Here is a 20799-nt window from a genome sequence, read left to right as displayed (position 1 = left end):
TACCCCTCACACATCAGATAGAGCACTAATGTCTAGGGTATATAAAGAACTCAAAAAGCTAAACACAAAAAAAAAAACAAATAACCCAATCAATAAAATGTGCCAAGGACATGAACAGACATTTCTCAGAAGAAGATATTCAATGAATCAACAAATATATGAAAAAATGTTCATCATCTCTAGCAATTAGAGAAATGCAAATCAAAACTATTCTAAAATACCATCTCACTCCAGTCAGAATGGCTGCTATTATGAAGACAAACTACAACAAGTGTTGGCAAGGATGTGGGGAAAAAGACACACTCATACATTGCTGGTGGGACAGAAAATTGGTGCAGCCAATATGGAGAGCAGTATGGAGATTCCTTGGAAATCTGGGAATGGAACCACCATTTGACCCAGCTATCCCTCTTCTCGGACTATACCCAAAGGACTCATAAACAGCATACTACAGGGACACAGTCACATCAATGTTTATAGCAGTGCAACTCACATTAACTAAACTGTGGAGCCAACCTAGATGCCCTTCAGTGGATGAATGGATAAAGAAAATGTGGTATATATATACACAATGGGATATAATTCAGCATTAAAGAGAATAAAATCATGGCATCAGCAGGTAAATGGATGTTGTTGGAGAAAATAATGGGAAGTGAAGTTAGCCAATAACAAAAAAACAAATGCCGAATGTTTCTCAGATATAAGGAGGCTGACTCATAGTGGAGTAGGAAGGAGAAGCATGGGAAGATTAGATGAATTCTAGATAGGGAAGAGGGGTGGGAGGGAAAGGGAGAGGCAGGGGATTAGCAAGCATGGTGGAATGTGATCGACATCATTATCCACAGTACATTTATGAAGACATGAATTGGTGTGAACATACTTCATATACAAACAGAGGTATGAAAAATTGTTCTATATGTGTAACAAGAATTGTGATGCATTCCACTCTCATGTATTTCAAAAAATTATGAAGATTGAATAATAAAGATAAAATTATTCTCTGATTAAAAGTTTATGACCCATTTGTATTCAATTTTTTTAAAAAATTTAGCATTTTTTATTAGGGAATTGATGAAATAAAAAGGAGAATTAACTAATTATTATCAAATTCTTTTTTTATTTATATATGACAGCAGAATGCATTTCAATTCTTATTACACATTGTCAGCCTTTTCATTGCTGTGACCCAAAGACCTGACAAGAAGAATTAAAGAAATAAAAGTTTATTTGGAGCTCAGGGTTTCAAAGGTCTCTGTTCACAAATAGATAGCTCCATTCCTTGGGGCTCAACATGAGAGAGAGCATTTTGGCAGAAGAAAGCTGCTTAGGATATGGCACCAGGAAGCAGAGAGAGAACTCTCCTCACCGAGTACAAAACAGAAAACCCAGGAGCATACCTCTATTCATCTAGCTACCATCCTGTCATTATCAGCCAATTAATCCTTTTCAGAGGATTAGCACATTGATTAGGTTAAGTCTCTCCTAACCCAATCATTTTACCTCTAAATCTTCCTGAATTTTGTCACACATGAGTTTTGGTGGGACACCTTATATGTAAACAATAACTACTATATATGGGTTAATATACATGTTTCTATGTGGAGGAGCATTGTATTAAAACACTTTTGTAATTCTTATTTATACTGTCTATATATCTCTATGAAATAATCTCTGAAATAGTCAGAATAAGCTAGAATAAGACACATCACTGGGTTGGATTGATGTGGAAACACATGGTATTAATGAAAGGCAATTCATTGAGACAAAATGCAAGCAAACATAATTCAGCAATTGTGATAACAGAAGGGAATAAGCCAACGAACTGGTTGAAACATTGACAATTAAACTATGTGGTCAGTACATAGATAGAGGATGGAAAAGAGAAATTGTTGCTGTGTCAGGAGTTGTTGTTCTATCAGGCATTACACTCAGCACAATAGTAGCATTATCTCATTTTTTAAAAGTGAGGCAAATACTAATTGTTAATTTTATGAATGAGAAAATGGATGCACTCAGTGTTGACTTGTCTAATATCAAATCAAGTTCATTATAACTCCATATTACATGTTTCAAACTATTATATTGTGGGTTTTGATCAGATTTGACTTCAGGACCCTGAATGGAGGGCTGGAGTTTAGTCCCTAAGTCAAGAAACAGGCATTGTCCTGACAGTGGACAGTTTTCTACATTACACCTTGCAGAACGAGCAAGTGAGGAAAGAGGATTAAGTGAAGGACTTGGTGATACAAAATAGATGTCCCACTATACAGCAAGAAATGGAGCAGGAATAACCATATGGTTGACTCAAGGCAGTAGCAGCAATTGTGAGGAGTTCTTTAAAGCCTAACTGTAGACTGAGGCTAGAATGTTCTCCAGGGTGTCAATAAGAGTAATATGGAATTATATGTGGGAAAAAAGGGGTCAGCTTTATATTTTCAATTTTTAAAAAAAACTTTAGTGTCTATGTAACACAGTTATTGTGAGAATCAAATGTGAAAATATATGTTAGAATAATATTGAGTAATCAAAAGGTGTTTTATTGTTTTTCTTGACAATACTGCTATTATAATTATCAATAGTCTACAACTTACCTTTCTCAATTTGCTTATAATATTAAGAGTTTTGTTTTATAAGGTTTTATATAGTGATTCTTGCATGATGCTGTGCTTTACATGTCTTATTTTTAATGACTGGCAAATACTGACCTATTGTTTTCTAAATCATCAGTCACAGTCAGTATATTATATTTCAATTCTCAAACTCTGCAGGTAGCAATGGTTGCTCTTCTGTTACAATTAGGTTTCTGTGACAAGTTACAATATAGTAGTTTCCTCAATAATATTTGCTACTAAATATGTAAATGCAAATATACCCCTGTTCTTTGATTAAAATGATCAACACTTTATGTGGTAAAAAGCATTAATAAGCTATAGTTTTTCAATAGATATATTTCATAGTGTTTTCTATGCACCAACAGAAACAAATGGTAGATTAAATTTTTTCTTGATACTATATGTGTGGCAGTTATTTTATGACAATATTCTTTTTTTTCATCTTACTAAGGATTATAGGTGTAGGACAAGAACTTTTAATGGTATCTGAAATTTTATTCTACAGTACCTACACAGATTCTGACTTAGAGTTCTATCATGCCTTTATTAAGGTAGAAATAGTTAGAATAACTCAAAATTTTATTTAAACTTTTTTGATGATGTCAAATCAGAGAAACTCAATGCTAAAAAGTCTAAAAAAAGGTGAAGGGTTATAAATTGGTGTTTTGGCTTATGCTGTGGTTAAAAAAAATCTTAAAAATTCAGTGGCTTAAGGAAAATCTACATCTAGCAGCCTAAATAATATTGTCAGAAAATTGTAGATCGTGCTAGATAAATTGACTTCATTCTTATAGGGTGCCAAAGATGGATCCTAGATTTGATAAGCTTTCACAGTTTGTGAACCCACAAGGAAAGATACTGAAAATAATCTGATATCCATATTAAGTTCCTGAGAAAGAATTTTCGTAGACTTGACTTTACTTACATGTATTCCTTCCTGGTCCAACTCAGAGATGATAAAGGAGTGATTCCTTAGACAAACTTAACAACTTTGTGAAGTTTAATTTTATGTTCCTACTAGGCTGGGCAATGGTGCCTAAATATTTGCTCAAATATACTTCTGGATGTTTCCATGAGGGTGTTTATTAAGGTAAAATTAACATAATTTTTAAAATATTCTACATATAAGAGTATTATTTTCCTCTTTGTTTCAGCCTTATTTCACTTCTCAACATTTCCTACAGATTCATTCTTTTATTGCCAATGGCAAGATCTCCATCATTTTTTGGTGGAAAAATATTCATATTTATGTACATATATTCATATAATAATCATATACATGTATATATACATAAATTCACATATATGCATATATTAATATATACATATATATTCAATTATACATATGTATATTTCACAGCTTCTTTGTTTGTTCATTGACAGATTATTTCCATATCTTGGTGACTGTGAATAATGTTGCAATAAATAGGAGAGTACAAGTATCTTTATAAGGTGGTGATTTTATTTCTTGTGCCCAGAGGAGAGATTTCTGAGGCATGTGGATGCACCATTTTTAATTTATTTAGAAACCTCCATATCATCTTACATTCTGGTCATACAAGAATTCTCTTTTCTCCACATCACCATCTGTTATTGTTCTAAAATATCCATCTTAACAACCATGATGTCATACCTCACAGTGGTTTTGATCTGCAAGTCCTTGATAATAAATGATACTGGGCATCTTTTCATATATCAGTAGGCCAATTTTATGTCTTCTTTGGAGAAATTGTCTACTTATGTCTTTTGCAAATATTTTATTCAAGTTATTTGTTTTTCTATTATTGAGTTATATGAGTTTTTTTTAAAAATTTTGGCTATTAACCCCTAATCATATATATTGTTTGAAGATATTTTAGACAATCTGTAGGCCGCTAAAGTAGTGTTTCACCTACTTGATTGTTTCCTTGGCTGAACAAAAGTGTTTTCATTGATGTAGTTCCATTTATTTATTTTTGCTTTTGTGGCCTTCATTTTGGTATAATATTTTAAAAGATTATTAAGGCCAATGTCTAGGACCTTTCCTCATATTCTCTTCTATAATTTTTATGTTTCTAATGTTTTGAATAGGTCTTTTTCTCTATTTTGGGTAGATTTTTGTGTACCAAATTTGTGTATATAAAAATCAAATTTCATTCTTTCACCTGCAGAATTCAGTTTCTCAGCAAAATTCAATGAAGACTATCTGCATTGTTTCCTTTTCATATTCCTGTCAAAATTGTATGTTCATATTTATTTCGGGGCTCTCTAATTTGTATTGTAGAGCCCCGAAACAAATTTGAACATACTGGTCTTTGTATGTGTAGAATCTAAAAAATGTCAAATGAGAGACACAGATAATAAAATCTGTTATGGTGAGTGGTGCCATGAAAATGGAGAAAAGTATATAGGAGGAAAAAGTTCAGAGATATAATATATAGCATGAGCACTAGAAGTAATAGGATTGTACTGTGTTTGGCATACATTCTAAATAAGTAGATTTTAGTTGCTCAACTACCAAAAAAATGCATGATGATGTGAGTTGATATGTTAATTTTCTTCACTCTAGTAACCTTTTTTTTTACTACTTATATATAAACATATCCTATAACATTGGTGTTTAACTTAAATAATAAAAAATTTATTTAAAAAATAAAAATATCAATATCATGAAAAGATAAAGAAAAGCTAAAGAAGTACTGCAAAATATGGGAAAGCAAAGATGATAATGAAATGAAAGGTGCAGATATGAATTGGATTTGGGGAGATGGAACATGTATCTATTAAGAAGATTGCTGGGGTAATTGGTGAAATTTGAATGTGGGCTATGGACTAGATAGTAGAATTATTCTAGATAGTAGAATTAAATTTCCTAGGTTTCAATAATTCTATTGTGGTTATGTAGGAGAATTTTCTTCTTTTAATATGTATGATGGATATAAATTGCTTGATTTTTATTTAGTTTATCAAGTTGTGCAGTTCCAAATATATTGAGAAAACATACATATACATATTTATATTTCAAGTAAATTATAAGTTTTAATGAAAATGATGCTACAACCATGTAAAACTAGTGAAATTCTGACCAGTAGAGTAAGAGAAATATTCCTTCAATTTTCCAGCTCAGCAATTACTCATGAGAGCACTTGATAAGCGTTTTTCCAGTGTCTTTTATACATTGATGTATTCACACTCAACATACACATTCAGACAAGGTATTTGTCAGAGACAAGGGTATCTGCTACAGAGGGAAAGAGAGCTACAGAGGGTTTCACTCCAGCAACTAAATATTATGGTCAAATATGATATGTGTCATTTCCATTCAAATTAATTGGCCAAGTTTTTCATATAGTTCTACCCAGACAGAAGGTCTTAGAAATTCATTTGGATAATAAGAAACCAAAATTGCTTAATGAATAACACTAATGTCTACCACAGATCTTAAATGCAAACAAATTGTGATTAGTAATCCCAGATGTGACTGAAATGTTCTTGGAAAAGGAACCTTATTCCTCTCTTAGTAACTCAGAACAAATAATATGAACTCAGGATTATTTTCCTATTCCAATTTCTGTGAGCAGATTGGAGCCATACAGTAAGACATTTGTCCAGATTAGTCCAGCATTTTTAATGTGTTAGGAATGGACTTCACATGACTTTGAAGACAAAGCACTATCTCTAAGCAAACAAATATGGCATAAAATGTATGTTGTAGCAAGAATAAGGAGGAAATTGTCCAATTTTTAAAAAATCACTTTGGCTTCTTATGGAGAATGGATTTGCAGCTGGCAAACCTAGAAACAGAAAGATACAGTAAGAGACTACTGCAGATATCTAGGGGAGAGAGGATATTGACCTGACCCAAATGGTAGATCTGGAAATGGTAAGGTGTTGATGGAATAAAATAAATTTGAAGTTAGAACAGAATGTGTCAATTATTTGGATATGTCAAGTTTAAAAAGTAAAGAGAAATCAATGATGGCATTAAGATTTTTGTTTGTTTGATCAAGTGAATCATTTTCTGTGGTATGGAAGCATGGGGTAAGAGAAACTTTTGGAACAGTAAGGAATTGAAGACTTCTGAGTTACTTTTTAAATAACTCTTAAGTTGTAAACAGACCATAGATATACAGATGGATGAATAAATGACAGATAGATACAAGTCAAAAAGGCAGTTAGATATTCTTGTCTGAAATTTAAGGGGATAAGATTAGAAATTCATGTTTGGGAAATTAATGGAGATGAAGGATAAATAAAGACAGAATTATATTTAGTTACCTAAATACATTATGTATACAGAAACAAAAATCAAACCGAGGCTATATACTAAAATGTTTAATTAGAAATACAAGCAGAGAACTAAGAAAAAGTTTGAGAGAAGAGAAGTATTATAATTTGGGTAGGATTAGTGAATTAATATAATAATATGGAGTTTCCGAATGCATTTTATTTTGATAGGCTGGTTATTTGAGTGATAGATGATAATATTAGACTTTATTAATTTTAAGATCATTCCCTTTTATTTGTCTTTCACACAAAATGTCTAGTCAAACATTAAAAATTAATATTGTATCCAGGGCCTTTGGCAAGTCAAATTCTGTTTCTTATTGTAAATCAACTCTTCTAGAAGGCAGAGCTTTTTTTAAATGGCAATTCTGAATGCATTAGTGAATCAATCTGCATCTGTATCGTTTAATTTCCTTTGAAGGTTTGTAAGAATAGTATAAAATCCTATTTTTTTTTTTTTACATTTCAACTGAAAATTTATTTACTTGAAAAAATCATTTAATGAAAAACACACTTTCATTATTTTTCCATGGTAGCTACAGTGGTAAACTGACTAAATCTGTGGGAAAATAGTAGCTGGCTGTAATGGTAGAGCCATGGAAAATGGTTGAGTAGCCAGTGCTTCAGTGGGATATGTAGGTATCAACAGAAGGTGTGCATACTAAAATCAAATACATCTTCATCTAGTATTTTAAAAAGTAAGAAGCCATAGATTAGACTTGGATTAAGCACATCTTGATGATCATTTAGGATAAAAAGTATGCATGATACAGTTGGACATATAGATACATTTTCATGAATCATTTTATTAAAAAAGAGAATGGAAATAAAGAAATAAAGCAAAGCTTTGAAACCATTACATTTGTAATTATTGTATGTGTCAAACAACATATTTTGTTTCTACCAACAAGTTTATTAATTAGGTATTTTAGGACTTAATATGGAGAGAAGTTTAATCTACAAACTAATTTGTTTATCTTCCCTTTAATTAAAACCAGTTTTTAAACTATGCTTTCAAATGTTATATCATTTAAATGTACCATAATTATATTTTTATATTTTTCTAATTATATTGTTGAGTGTTTAAGATGTATGGAAAGGGGCTGGGGATGTGGCTCAAGCAGTATCACACTCTCCTGGCATGTGTGCGGCCTGGGTTCGATCCTAAGCACCACATACAAACAAAGATGTTGTGTCCACCAAAAACTAAAAAAAAAAAAAAAAAAAAAAAAAAAAACTAAAAAAAAGATATTAAAATTATCTCTCTCTCTCTCTCTCTTTTAAAAAAATATGTATGGAAAGTAGTATTGTAAAATGATGAGTATATAACCTGCTTTTATTTCTTCTCATGGTCTCTTTACCAAATGTCAAGTTTTTTCTCACCATATTGTGTTATTTTTAAATCCAGACAATTTTTCATTATATAACTTTTTAAAAATAATTAGTTCTAGCATATTTAAAAAAGTTTTCTCTCTGGAACACTTTAGGAAAAATATAGATGATACGTATTGTTTTTGAGTTTTAGAAATATGAGAATGTCATTTTATTGTTTTTAGACAAGAGAGATGAATTGGCTACATAATAGCAATCTAGCAATCTAAGATTTCAACATTTTCCTTCAAATATCTGTAAACATTGCTCTATCAGCTTACAATTCTCAGAGTAGAGCAGAAGTTTGAAGCCATAATGATAAATTAAGAGTTGAAAAATGTATCTTTTATCCTTGATATTTGAGAGCATTGCCTTAAATTCAGACTGTATTTACAGTCTCAATATCGTTCATATATGTATACATGTATGTATATATAGTATACATATATATAATATATTCATATATATAATGTATAAAAGTATATGTATTATATACATATATATATTAATATATATTATATATGTATGTATGTTTACAAATACATTTATACATGTTTATATAGGACATTGTTAACATTGAATCATTTCAACAATATGACTTGTCTGGTACTCAATGTTGTTTTTAAATTTTCCAACTCATTTATTTGCTTTCTTCTACTCTCCAGGAATTTATGTTCTTTGTTTACAAAAAAAAAACTATTTCACTACATATCTTCTTCTGATAAGTGTCTGTACAGTTCCTCAGCCTCGTTATTGATAGGGTTGTTTGTTTCTTTGGTGTTAAGTTTTTGGAGTTCTTTTTATATCCTGGAGATTAGTTCTCTATCTGAAATGAGTGTGGCAAAAATTTGCTCTCAGAATGTAGGTTTTCTCTTCATCTCATTGATTGTTTTTTTTTGTTTGTTTGTTTCTTTTTTTTTTTTTTTGCTGAGAAGAAGCTTTTAGTTTTAATCCTTCCCATTTATTGATTATTGATTTTATTTTTGCACTTTAGGAGTCTTGTTAAGAAAGTTGGGGCCTAATCCGACCTGATGAATATTTGGGCCCACTCTTTCTTCTATTAGTCATAGGGTCTCTGATCTAATTCTTAGGCTATTGATCCACTTGGAGTTGAGTTTTATGCATTTCATCTTGCTGCATATGGATTTCTAGTTTTTATAGCACAATTTGTTGAAGAGGCCATCTTTTCTCCAATGTGTATTTTTTGCACCTTTGTCTAGTATGAGATAACTGTACTTATGTGGGTTTATCTCTGTGTTTTCTATTCTGTACCATGGGTCTACAAGTCTGTTGTGGTGCCAATATCATGCGATTTTTGTTACTATAGCTTTGTAGTAAAGTTTAAGTTCTGGTATTGTGATGTCTTCTGCTTTCTTGCTAAGGATTACTTTGTCTATTCTGTGTCTCTTATTTTTCCAAGTGAATTTCATGATTGCTTTTTCTATGTTTAACATCTCTAGTAATTACAGAAATGCAAATCAAAACTACAAGATTTCATTTCACTCCAGTCAGAATGGCAGGTATCAAGAATACAAGCAACAATAAGTGTTGGCGAGGACAAGGGGGAAAAGACACATTCATACATTGCTGGTGGGACTCCAAATTTGTGCAACCAATATGGAAAGCAGTATGGAGATTCCTTAGAATATTTGGAATGAAACCACTGTTTAACCCAGCTATCCCACTGCTTGTATATACTCAAAGTACTTAAAATCAGCATACTACAGTGATGTAGCTACGGTGATGTTTATAGCAGCACAACTCACAATAGCTGAACTATGGAACCAACCTAGATGCTCTTTAGTAGATGAATGAATAAAGAAACAGTGGTATATATACACAATGGAATATTATTCAGCAATAAAATAGAATAAAACTATGGCATTTGCAGGTTAATAGATAAAGTTAGAGAATATTATGCTAAGTGAAATAAGATAATTCCTAAAAAACAAATGTAGAATGTTTTGTCAGATAAGTGGATGCTAATTCATAATGTGGGGAATGGGGGCATGGGATTAGTGGAAGAACTTTTAGATTGGCTAAAGGGATAAGGTAAGTATTTATCTCTTTAAAACCATTTCATGTCTGCTTATTTTATAATCAACTTCCTATTAATATCAGGATAAAGTGTGTCTTATTATCATTTATCTAACCTTAAGCAGACTCCATTTAATAGTATAAATAGGGAATATGAAAGATGGTGGAATGAGATGGACATCATTATTCTAGGTACATATATGATCACATGAATAGTATGACCCTACTTTGTGTACAACCAGAGAAGTGAAAAATTGTGCTCCATTTGTGTACAATGAACAAAGAGCATTCTGCTGTCATGTATAATTAATTAGAATAAATAAATAAATAAATAAACAAACAAATAATTTCATTCATTTTATTTTCCTCTCTTGTGTGAGACATTGGTTATCTCAATATTGAATTCCCATCTTCTTTCTTATATATCTATCATCTTCTTCTGTATCCTTTTCGTCTTCTTTTTATTCTTCTATATTAAGGCTAATTTCTCAAGACAACTCTCCATATTGTGGATTTAATATTATGAATTGTTAATTATATTTATCAATATTTCTAATTTAGATGAAATATTTAGTATTGCATATTTATCCCTTAAAGAACATTTCATGTCTGCTTATTTTATAATCGACTTCCTATTAATATCAGGTAAGGTCTTACTATCATTTATCTAACTTTAAACAGACTCCATTTAATCATATAAACATACAAATGCTTGTAATATGTACCTTAGGTAAATAGTTCTCATAAAATTTGATTTCAGTATGATTATTGAACATGACCCACGTTGCATAATGAAAGAAAGTTCATAAAACTTGCTATTATTCACATATCTCAGTGATTCTCAAATATCTATCTGTAAGACATGGGAGGACTGACAAAAGCAAATCACAGGCTTTACCTGATCTATTGAAAAGTATTCTCTGGGATTAAAGGAGTTGGTGGTATTTCTCACAACCTTTATTCTTCCTTGTGAAGGGATAAACATTTTCACCCATTGCTTTATGGTTTCTAGTACATTTCTATCAGTGTCTTCCTTTGGGCAACAGAATGTAATCTATGTATCACATGGTATCCAAGGATGGGTTTCAATAAAAAGTATCTTTTGACACTGCTCTCTGTCTAGAGAACCTTATATCCCAAGGAGAGACTGTTCCTTCAATCAATATCCAATAACAAGAATACATGTTGAGCAAAACCCCAATGATCCCGAGCAGAAAAGAGTGTTGTTTTTTTTTTTTTTTCTGTAAGTCAGTGAAATTGTAGGGTTGTTAACAGAACAAAGCTGAGGACTGTGGGGAAAGGCTGGGAAATTCATTCATTTAACAAACTTCCAAATACGCGTGATGTAGGTCATTCATGGGGCACACATGGAGAAGCAAAAGTCTGGTGGCTGTTAGAAGTCTCCTTTTTCCACTATATTTTGTTCACTTGTATTTTGCTTTAGATCAAAGACACATTTGCAATATCTAGCAGTCATTCATCTAGTATGGCTCGGCTGGATGGAGGGAAGATTGTCTGCTCACCATTCCTTTTCTTCAGTCTCTGAGGAGGACACTTTTTCCAGACAATTTGAAGCAGTCTGTAGTTCTTCTCTTGCATGAAAACAATCCAATAAAACTACACACCCAGAGGGCTCTGTTCCACCCATTTTCTGTTACTGATTCTACATCCCAGGATGTAGCGCTCTACTGCTTTCCCACTCCTCCTCCTAGTAACACTGCTGAGATATTTGTTTGATAAGTGATGCGGACAAAGAGAAATACCAATGGAGGGAATAGGAAAATGAAGTCATTCTTTTTTTTTTTTTTTTTTTTTTTAAAAAAAAAAGACATTCATGGACTTTTTATTTTATTCATTGATTCATATGCAGGGTTGAGAATGGAACCCAGTGTCTCACACACACTAGGCAAGTGCTCTACCACTGAGCTGCAACCTCAGCCCCAAATGAAGTCATTTTTTTTTCTTTTGTAGTAGACTTCTTTTATTCAATGTCTTTTTTTAAATTTATTGGTTGCTCAAAACATTACAATGATCTTGACATATCATATTTCATACATTTGATTCAAGTGGGTTATGAATTCTTATTTTTACCACGTGAACAGATTGCAGGATCACATTGATTATACAGCCACGTTTATACATACTGCCATATAATGTCCGCCTGCCTCAGGGAGCTGATCTAGTGTAGTATGAAGGGTGGCTGCTTCCCCTCAGGTAAGCAAATAATGCACACCTCAGTTAAAGAAAAACATGACGCTAGGCTCTAATCCACTGATTTCCTGCTTTCTTCTGATATTCCATATCATCATGCTTTGGTTATTACACATACGGTTTAGGTCTGATAGATTTACACCAAATTTTCGGAGTTTCTATTGCTGCCATATCTTTCCTTTTCTTGCTGTGTTTTCTGTGGATAACTAAGAAAGCACTGGCTGGCTACCATCTCAACCCAAACATCCAAAATGACCTGATTTAGAGATATTGAAAAAGCCACAGAAGCTAAATATCAACCAATATCTGGGGGGAGAGAGGTGAACACTCTTTTGAGTTAAGTCAACAAGCTGTGGGTCACAAGCAACACTGTTACTATGTTGATCATGTGAAGCTATGTGGGGTATTTTAGTTCCTGCAGGAAGCTGTAGTAGACATCACCATGTTCCCTGCAAGGAAAAAGAAGTCTGTTGTGACAAAGAAACTCTGCTTAAAGATTCAAAGTCAGTTTTAAAAAAGAAAGTACAAGTAATTCATTGTATTTATGATGCTTATCAAAGGCAACTAGAAAAAGTTTTGACATAAATAATCATTTTAAAATTCAAAGAGTACAAATTTCCAAAGTGCAGCCTGTCTGGAATATAAAGACTGACTTATAACATAATTCTTATTACTAGAGTCCTAGCAAATTTCATCTAAAGAAAAGAAAAATTTATCTGAAATTAATTCCTCACAATGCCCCTGGCCAAGATGTGAGATAAATTTGCCCACTTATTTCTTGCATATAGGGAAATTGAGGCATTTGAATTATGCAGAATAGACATATTATTAGCATTTTTATTATCATAATTTTAGGGGTGAAGGCATATGGTATTTTATGGGTTTTCTTGGCACATACATTTTGAGCATTCTAAATTGACAACAGTAATATTCTCCTCTTGAAGCAAATTCATTCTCCCTTTGAAGAGAACAGCAAACAAACATGGATCTCTTTGTTAGAAATACCTCCAGGCTCAAATTGAGAAAATGTCTGTCCCCGACTGATCACAGCCAACAAGGAAAAGATTTCACATGCAATCTGATATTGCTTTTTTGGGGGTATGCATTAGCTCAGTCTATACTGAAGAATGTGAGGCTTTCTTAAAAGGGAAATCCGAGAAGTTTGATTCACACATAAAATTATTTTTATTTTTATCTGACCCAAGTACAAGAAATCCAGGACAAAAAGAAATAGTAGGTAAATCTTCTCCAGAATTTTCTACAGGTACTAGATACATTTTCTGCTTATAGAATAAATGGTAAGGACAGTGTGTGTTCCCTTTAAGGAGATTTGGAGGAAAACAGGGCTGGAAGAGAAGACTAACAAAAACCTTGACATTTCTCCTGAGTAAAGCTTGGAGTTGAGCTGCAGCTCATGTTGCATTTTATGTCTTATGAACTGCGCTGAACCGTCTTCAGCTGTGTGTACTTCACATTTATGTTTTTCAGAACATTTAAATGATTCTAATGAACCCTTGAATATATTTAGTGGCTCATTAAACGATATTAAATGAGATAGTTTTTAAAGGATAAGAGTTGTTAACTGCAACATAGTAATGATCACTTTACACAAATTGCTAACCTCATAAAAGCACATGGACATAATTTTATTATTTCCAAATTTTGAATGCAATAATTAAATTGCTGATACCAACCTCATGCACATAAGTTCCCTGAATGGTGCCCTGCCACAGCATTGATGTAATAATATGAATAAAAATTAACCAAGCTAAATTATAGATGAAAAACATCATAGTAAAAAAATGGGTCATAATTAGATTTATGCTTTTTTATTGTCTGTGGCTCATACAATTGTCTGATTTGGGGGTATAAACAAAATTTTGACTTTTTTCAGAGACCTTAAATACCTTTGGTTATCAAATGCATGGAATTAGCAAAGTATGGCACATTTCTTGGGAAGACCTAATTTTCACCAGCCCAGGAACTTTAGCAGGTGAAAGCAAAGCAGCATGTGTTTTGTTTGTATCAAACCAGCTCATCTCATGAAATTGGCAGAATCCCTTGAAACTGACTAATGAAAAGTGGTCTCATGAGAGTTTTGGCTATTAGCAAGAGAAATGATATCATAGCTTACTAGAATCGTTGAGGAAAAAGTTGAGCCCATGAGATCATACCCTTTATCTCAAGGCAAGAGTTAGAGAGTCAGTTAGCTATACTAGGGTACTGCATTGCTAGGAATGCCCAGGGTGGTGATAATTATAGTACACTCAAAATTGTAAGTCCAATTTTGTGAAAAGTTGGAGCATCCAAATGGAATTCTACAGTGTAAAGTTTAAGGCAACCCAAAAAGGGTAAGTATTTAATGAGGAAAATTCCCTTTCTTAAAAATTATACAAGTTTTTAATAATTTCCTCAGAAGTTTTCTGCCAGAAAAGTTGATGATATTATATTAATATCAAAACTAGGCTGTGGAATTGAAAGCTGAAAGATATTCTAATTAAATACAAACCTATGATTATCAATTCTGTGGCACATGAACCAGTCACTGCAGTTGTTGTTGATAATCAGATGTTAAAGAAGTATTCAGTAAGCAAAACTGGTAGTTGGATTTTCTGGTGCCAATAGTGATCTAGGGCTTATGTATTTAAAATGAAACCGTAAATTGTTATTCCAGGGCTGGCAGTTGCCACTTTGTGATGTCTTCTCACTTGTAAGTTTACCTTTTGCACAGTTTCTGTCCATCATCCCCTTCCAAATGGGCCACATTTGTTGTACCTGCTTGGTAGTTTTAGATATGACCAATGACGTGGCTGTCCATAAACAGTGAGAAAGAAGGAAAGAAGGAAATGAAGGAGAGAAAGGAGGAATGAGGAAGGGAAAAAGAAAGGAGGGAAGAAGGAAGAGAAGACAAGAGAAGAGAAGGGAAGGGGAGGGGAGGAAGGAGAAAAGGAGAAGAGGGGCTTTTGCTTATGATAGTTGTTGACTCAGTATTAGAGGAAAATATTTTACAAGTTGCTGACTTACTATGAACTAGCCCTTTGTATATTATTTTTCTTAACCCAACTTCAATGTTCCTATAATCTTCTAGGGATCATGATGCTTCAGTTTTTACCCCTGTGTTCTTAGGATCTTAATTTCAATATGTAAACTTCTCTGACTGATACCCACAGCTAATTTTGTGTGTTTCTCACCTGGACCACTCTGTACAGATCCCACAGCCCAGTGTTTCGGTGAGAGGTTTTCTACAGTTCTAATATTTCTAAACCACTGGGTATCTAGAGAAACAGTTGTGTTGTGATTAAGAGTAAGGAATCAGGAGCAAACTCATCTGGATCTTTGAAATGCTAATTTTTTTCCCTGAAAGTAATTTAAGCAAGTTTTTAATCTCAGAATGTCTCATTCTCTTCATCCATAAAATGGGAGAACAAAAGTGTTCATATCTTTGATTCACTGGTAGCATTGAATGAAATACCTTTGAAAGATAAGAAGAAATCAGTTTGTCCATATGTTCTTACTTCAAGTAACAATACCATTTTGAGCTAGATTTTTAGATCAGCAAAGTAGACATATAGAGTTTGCTTGTCAGATTTTCACTTGCTTGCTGATGGCAAGCAGCTCTAATAAAGACCCCAAAGTCTATTCTATGCTCCCAGATGTTGTTTCAGAATCTAAAAGTAGTTCTTTAAATAAAGAGTTGTGATTGATCAGTTGTGTAAGATAATAAATATTCCTTAATCTTTTTTGTACAGAATTTTCAAATTTCCTTTTGAGCTGTTATACAATTTGCTATGCAATATAACTAATCGGTGTCTCTTCCTTAGCCTCATATTATGTATCACATCTGCCTGCTCTAAAACAAAGCAAAACTCTAAATTTATGAATCGTGAATCTGAAATGAATTCACATTGGTCAGAAATTTTTATGAAAAAATTTTTACATATTTCTTTGTTACTTGTTCTATGTTTTAACTTCTTTACCAATAACAAATAGTTTAAGTGACACAAAATATAACTTTTTTAAAGTGCAAGATTACTTAATTTTAGTAGAGTCATAAAGATGTAAAAGCATAATAACTAACTTCAAAGTATTTTCATCACCTCTCAAAAAACTTCCATATCAGCAGTCACCCAGCCATGGCAATAATATGTATATGCTTCTGGACACCTAATATAATCAGCATCATAAAATATGCAGGTTTTTTTGTGTGGTTCATTTACTTAGAAGCAATATTGCCAACGTTCATCCATGTTGCGGCATTTATCATTTCTGTTTTTACATTGCAGAATTACATTCCACTGTATAGATATATCATATTTGTTTTTCTCTACTCACCAGTTGAGGGACATTTCTGTTATATCCATTTGGGGGCTACGGAGAATAATGCTGCCTTGAATATTCATATACAAACTTTTGTGAGAATTTATATATTCAATTCTCTTGGGTATGTACCTCAAAGTAGAATATTTTGAAGACCACTGATATTTTGAAGAACTCTCAAATTGTTTTTCCAGGACCATTTTACCTCTTTATATTCCAACTATTGATATTTTAGGATTTTAGCTTTTCCACACCCTTATCAACACTTGCAGTTATAGATATTTGTAAATATGTAAAATGCATATCTATCCTGAGAGATATGAAATTACATAACACTGTGAGTTTGATTTGTATTTCCCCAATGGATAATAAAGTTGATCATATTGTCATGTAATTAATGGCAGTATATCTTCTTTTGAAAAGTAAATTTCACATTCTTTACAGATTTTAGAACATGGGTTGTTGAGTTGCAAATTCCCTATAATATTCTTCATACTAAACTTTATCACAGATACTATTTACAAATATTTTATTCTACTCTGTGGATTGTCTTTCATAGTGATGGTCTTATTTGAAGCACATAATATTGTAATTTTAAGATTAATTTTATATATTTATTCTTTTGCATCTTAAGTAAATGTTATTAGGATGCTCAAGAGTATTTTATTTCACTATAATTCTGAAATATTTGAAAAAAAATTGCTTGGTTTCATGTCCTTTTGATAATATCTTTATATCTCAGAACCTGGCTTCAGAATGGAGGCAAACCCACCATAGGGTCATGATGTATGGAGTTCTCCAATGTAAACTGTAGTCCAGAAGCAGGGGGAACCTTCCTGTGTTTTTTCTCATTTTTGTTATCGACTGTTTAGAGTAAGATGTCCAGACAAATTTCTGAGGAAAGTTTATCCTATGGCTATGATGTTTCAAAGCAAGCAAATAAAGAAACCATTGGAAAAAAATACAGACTCTGATGCCATTTATTCACTTTATGTCGACTTTATACTTTCATTTCCATTCCTTTTGGCTTCAGAAAAATCCATCTTTTAAGTTCAAATTTATATATTTCCTTATTTCACTTTGACAAACTAGATTCCATGTAAGTCCCATGTGTAGCACGTTTTAGGTTGTAGAAACAGAGATCCACACCCTTTTGCATGGACCACTTTTGTCAGAACATTGCTGCTTTGTGACATAGGGACATTACAAATCTAGAGTGAGGTATTACCTGTAGCATAATAATTATTCCCTTCTTCCAAGTAACTACTTAAGAAGAATTCTGCTGGAAGCTTAATATAGTGGTTTTTAACTTATAGTAAGATACTACAGATAAATCACTGAGAATAAAATTGATCCAGTGATTTGGAGGGAAATAAAAGCCATTTCTATGTGGATGAATAGTGTTTTTTAAAAATATTTAGTTAGTTAGTTTTAGATGGACACAATACCTCTATTTTATATTTATGTGGTGCTGAGGATTGAACCCAGTGCCTCATGCATGCTAGGGAAGCACTCTTACCACCGAGCCACAACCCCAGCCCCTGACTGGATAGTTTTAATGATTATATTTCACATATCAAAATTCCCTACATTGTACATCATGAATATTTATTTCAGAGATAAAGTTATTGTAAACTTCATCACATAATGAGGTAATGTGATAATTGAATCATGCTATACAAACTAGAAATTATACTCTAACTCTAAAACAGTACTAACCATGACTCATGTAATTCACCTCCATCCTTTTGAAAGAGTGTAGACTTAGAGTCTATTAGGAAAAGTGCATCCTTGGGTTATTCTGTACTTTTTTCTGGCAGGAGTCAGGGTTAGTACAGAATCAAGCCTTAGTATTACATAATATTTAATATCAATGCCTTTCTCACTTTAATAACTACAAATCCTTGTGCAGGCACACTTACTAATTCCTTTGCAATGACAATTTTTGTTACTAAAAAAATTGTATAATTTCTATACTTTTGGACATTATACAAACTTCGTCAGTAGAGTGAATGCTAAGAGCACAATAATATAGATGCATGTATTGGCAATTCTGTTAAATGAAATAACCACATTGATAGACAATCCAGTGAGGAAAATTTTCTGAATGTTATTATCTTCAGAAAGGTTTTTGCAGAACCAAACCACACAAATAAAGAAACAATAACAGCTTATATAATTTGAGCTTCAGTTAATTAATTAAGATTCTACTTTGCTTTCGTATTCAATTGTAGATCATAATTCACTGCCTGCATTTATTTACATAGGATTATTTTTTAAACAATTAATACTATGCTTTCTCACTGTAGAAATTGATGGGTGCAAAAAGCACAGAGCCTCAAATATCTCCCACAATTTCGTCATTCAAAGATTAAATCTGTATGTACCCTTTTAAGGTTTTTTTCTTTTCACACACATATACATAAAATAGAGTCTTATTTTAATTTAACTGTATAATTTTAGTTATTCTCAAAAAGCTTAGATTTTAAAGCTATAATAGTAAAGGATAATAACAAGGGGAAATGTATAGAGTCATGGGCTCAGGCATATAAAATGCTGAAAAACTTACCCAAATCTTAATGTTGCTTTGACCATATAAGAGCAATGTGTGGCAATGGGAAAATTTGTAAACATTTGATGCTTTAATTTCTTCAACTATAAAGTGAAAATAGCAGCTACCTAATAGCATTTTTATGAGAATTATCTTAGTCATTACTTATAGACTTAGGAAAATGTTTGTCATTTGCAAATATTACAATAAATAAAATGTACAGTATTACATTATAATAGTACACAATGATTCACATCCATAACTAACTCCATTGATATTTAAGTTGTTGCAAATTCCTATTTTATTTCTTTTTTCCCATTTACACATAATTCTGAAATTCTTTGTGAATATACTTCCAGCTATTTCTCAAGATCTTATTTTTTCCTTATAATAAATTCACATGTGTGAAGTCTTTTTTTTTAAAGAGAGAGTGAGAGAGGGAGAGAGAGAGAATTTTAATATTTATTTTTTAGTTATTGGCGGACACAACATCTTTGTTTGTATGTGGTGCTGAGGATTGAACCTGGGCCGCAAGCATGCCAGGCGAGCGTGCTCCTGCTTGAGCCACATCCCCAGCCCATGTGTGAAGTCTTGATCAAAACATTTGGATCTTTTTATAACTTTGGTACATAGAGAAAATTGCCTTCTAGAACCACTTTTACAATGTATATTTCCATTAACATCATGCAAAGAATAATCTCTTTTCCAACACAGATATATAAATCTGCATACATGTTTGTTTGTGTAAATAAAATATATGCTTGGAGGGTATACAGGTGCATAAGTTTGTCAGTTTTAGAGGCTACATACAAATATATTGACTGCACTGTAAGCTTCTGAAGTTCCTAAAGTTGAAATACAAGCTATGAAAACCACATAATTTTCACCATTTTCACATTCTCATGAACCTAGAGATAGATAATGATCATGTCAATTCACTAAAAAATTTGAGATTAAAAAATTTTAGCCAGCTGTGATTGTAGCTCAGTGACAGAGCACTTATCTAGCATGGGTGAGGCACTAGGTTTGCTCCTCAGCACCACATAAAAACAAATAAATAAAATAAAGGTTAAATTCTATTAAAAAATTTTTAGAAGGAAGAATTTTTTTTCTTTTAACATGAAGGATGTTGTTATTTGTGAGTACTGTAAAACCCTGTAATGTGTTTTAAGGCTTAATTCACTCCAAGTTTGAAAAACTTCAGACTCATAACCTAGGGCTAGAGATACAGCTCAGTGGTGCAGCACTTGCCTATCATGCATGAGGTATCCAGAGGTCTCTGGTTTTGAGGCCCAGTGATGAACAAAACTAAAAGCAAGAACAGAAACAAAACACACATTCAAAAAAAAAAAAGTGAGAAAAGAAACACAGAAAGAAAAAGTAATCCCATACTTAAAATACTTCCCAAAACAATAGGAATAAAAGCATAATCAA

The sequence above is a fragment of the Urocitellus parryii genome, chromosome 11 (assembly GCF_045843805.1).
Source record: "Urocitellus parryii isolate mUroPar1 chromosome 11, mUroPar1.hap1, whole genome shotgun sequence".
Lineage (NCBI taxonomy): Eukaryota > Metazoa > Chordata > Mammalia > Rodentia > Sciuridae > Urocitellus > Urocitellus parryii.
Note: the sequence above shows the minus strand (reverse complement) of the source record.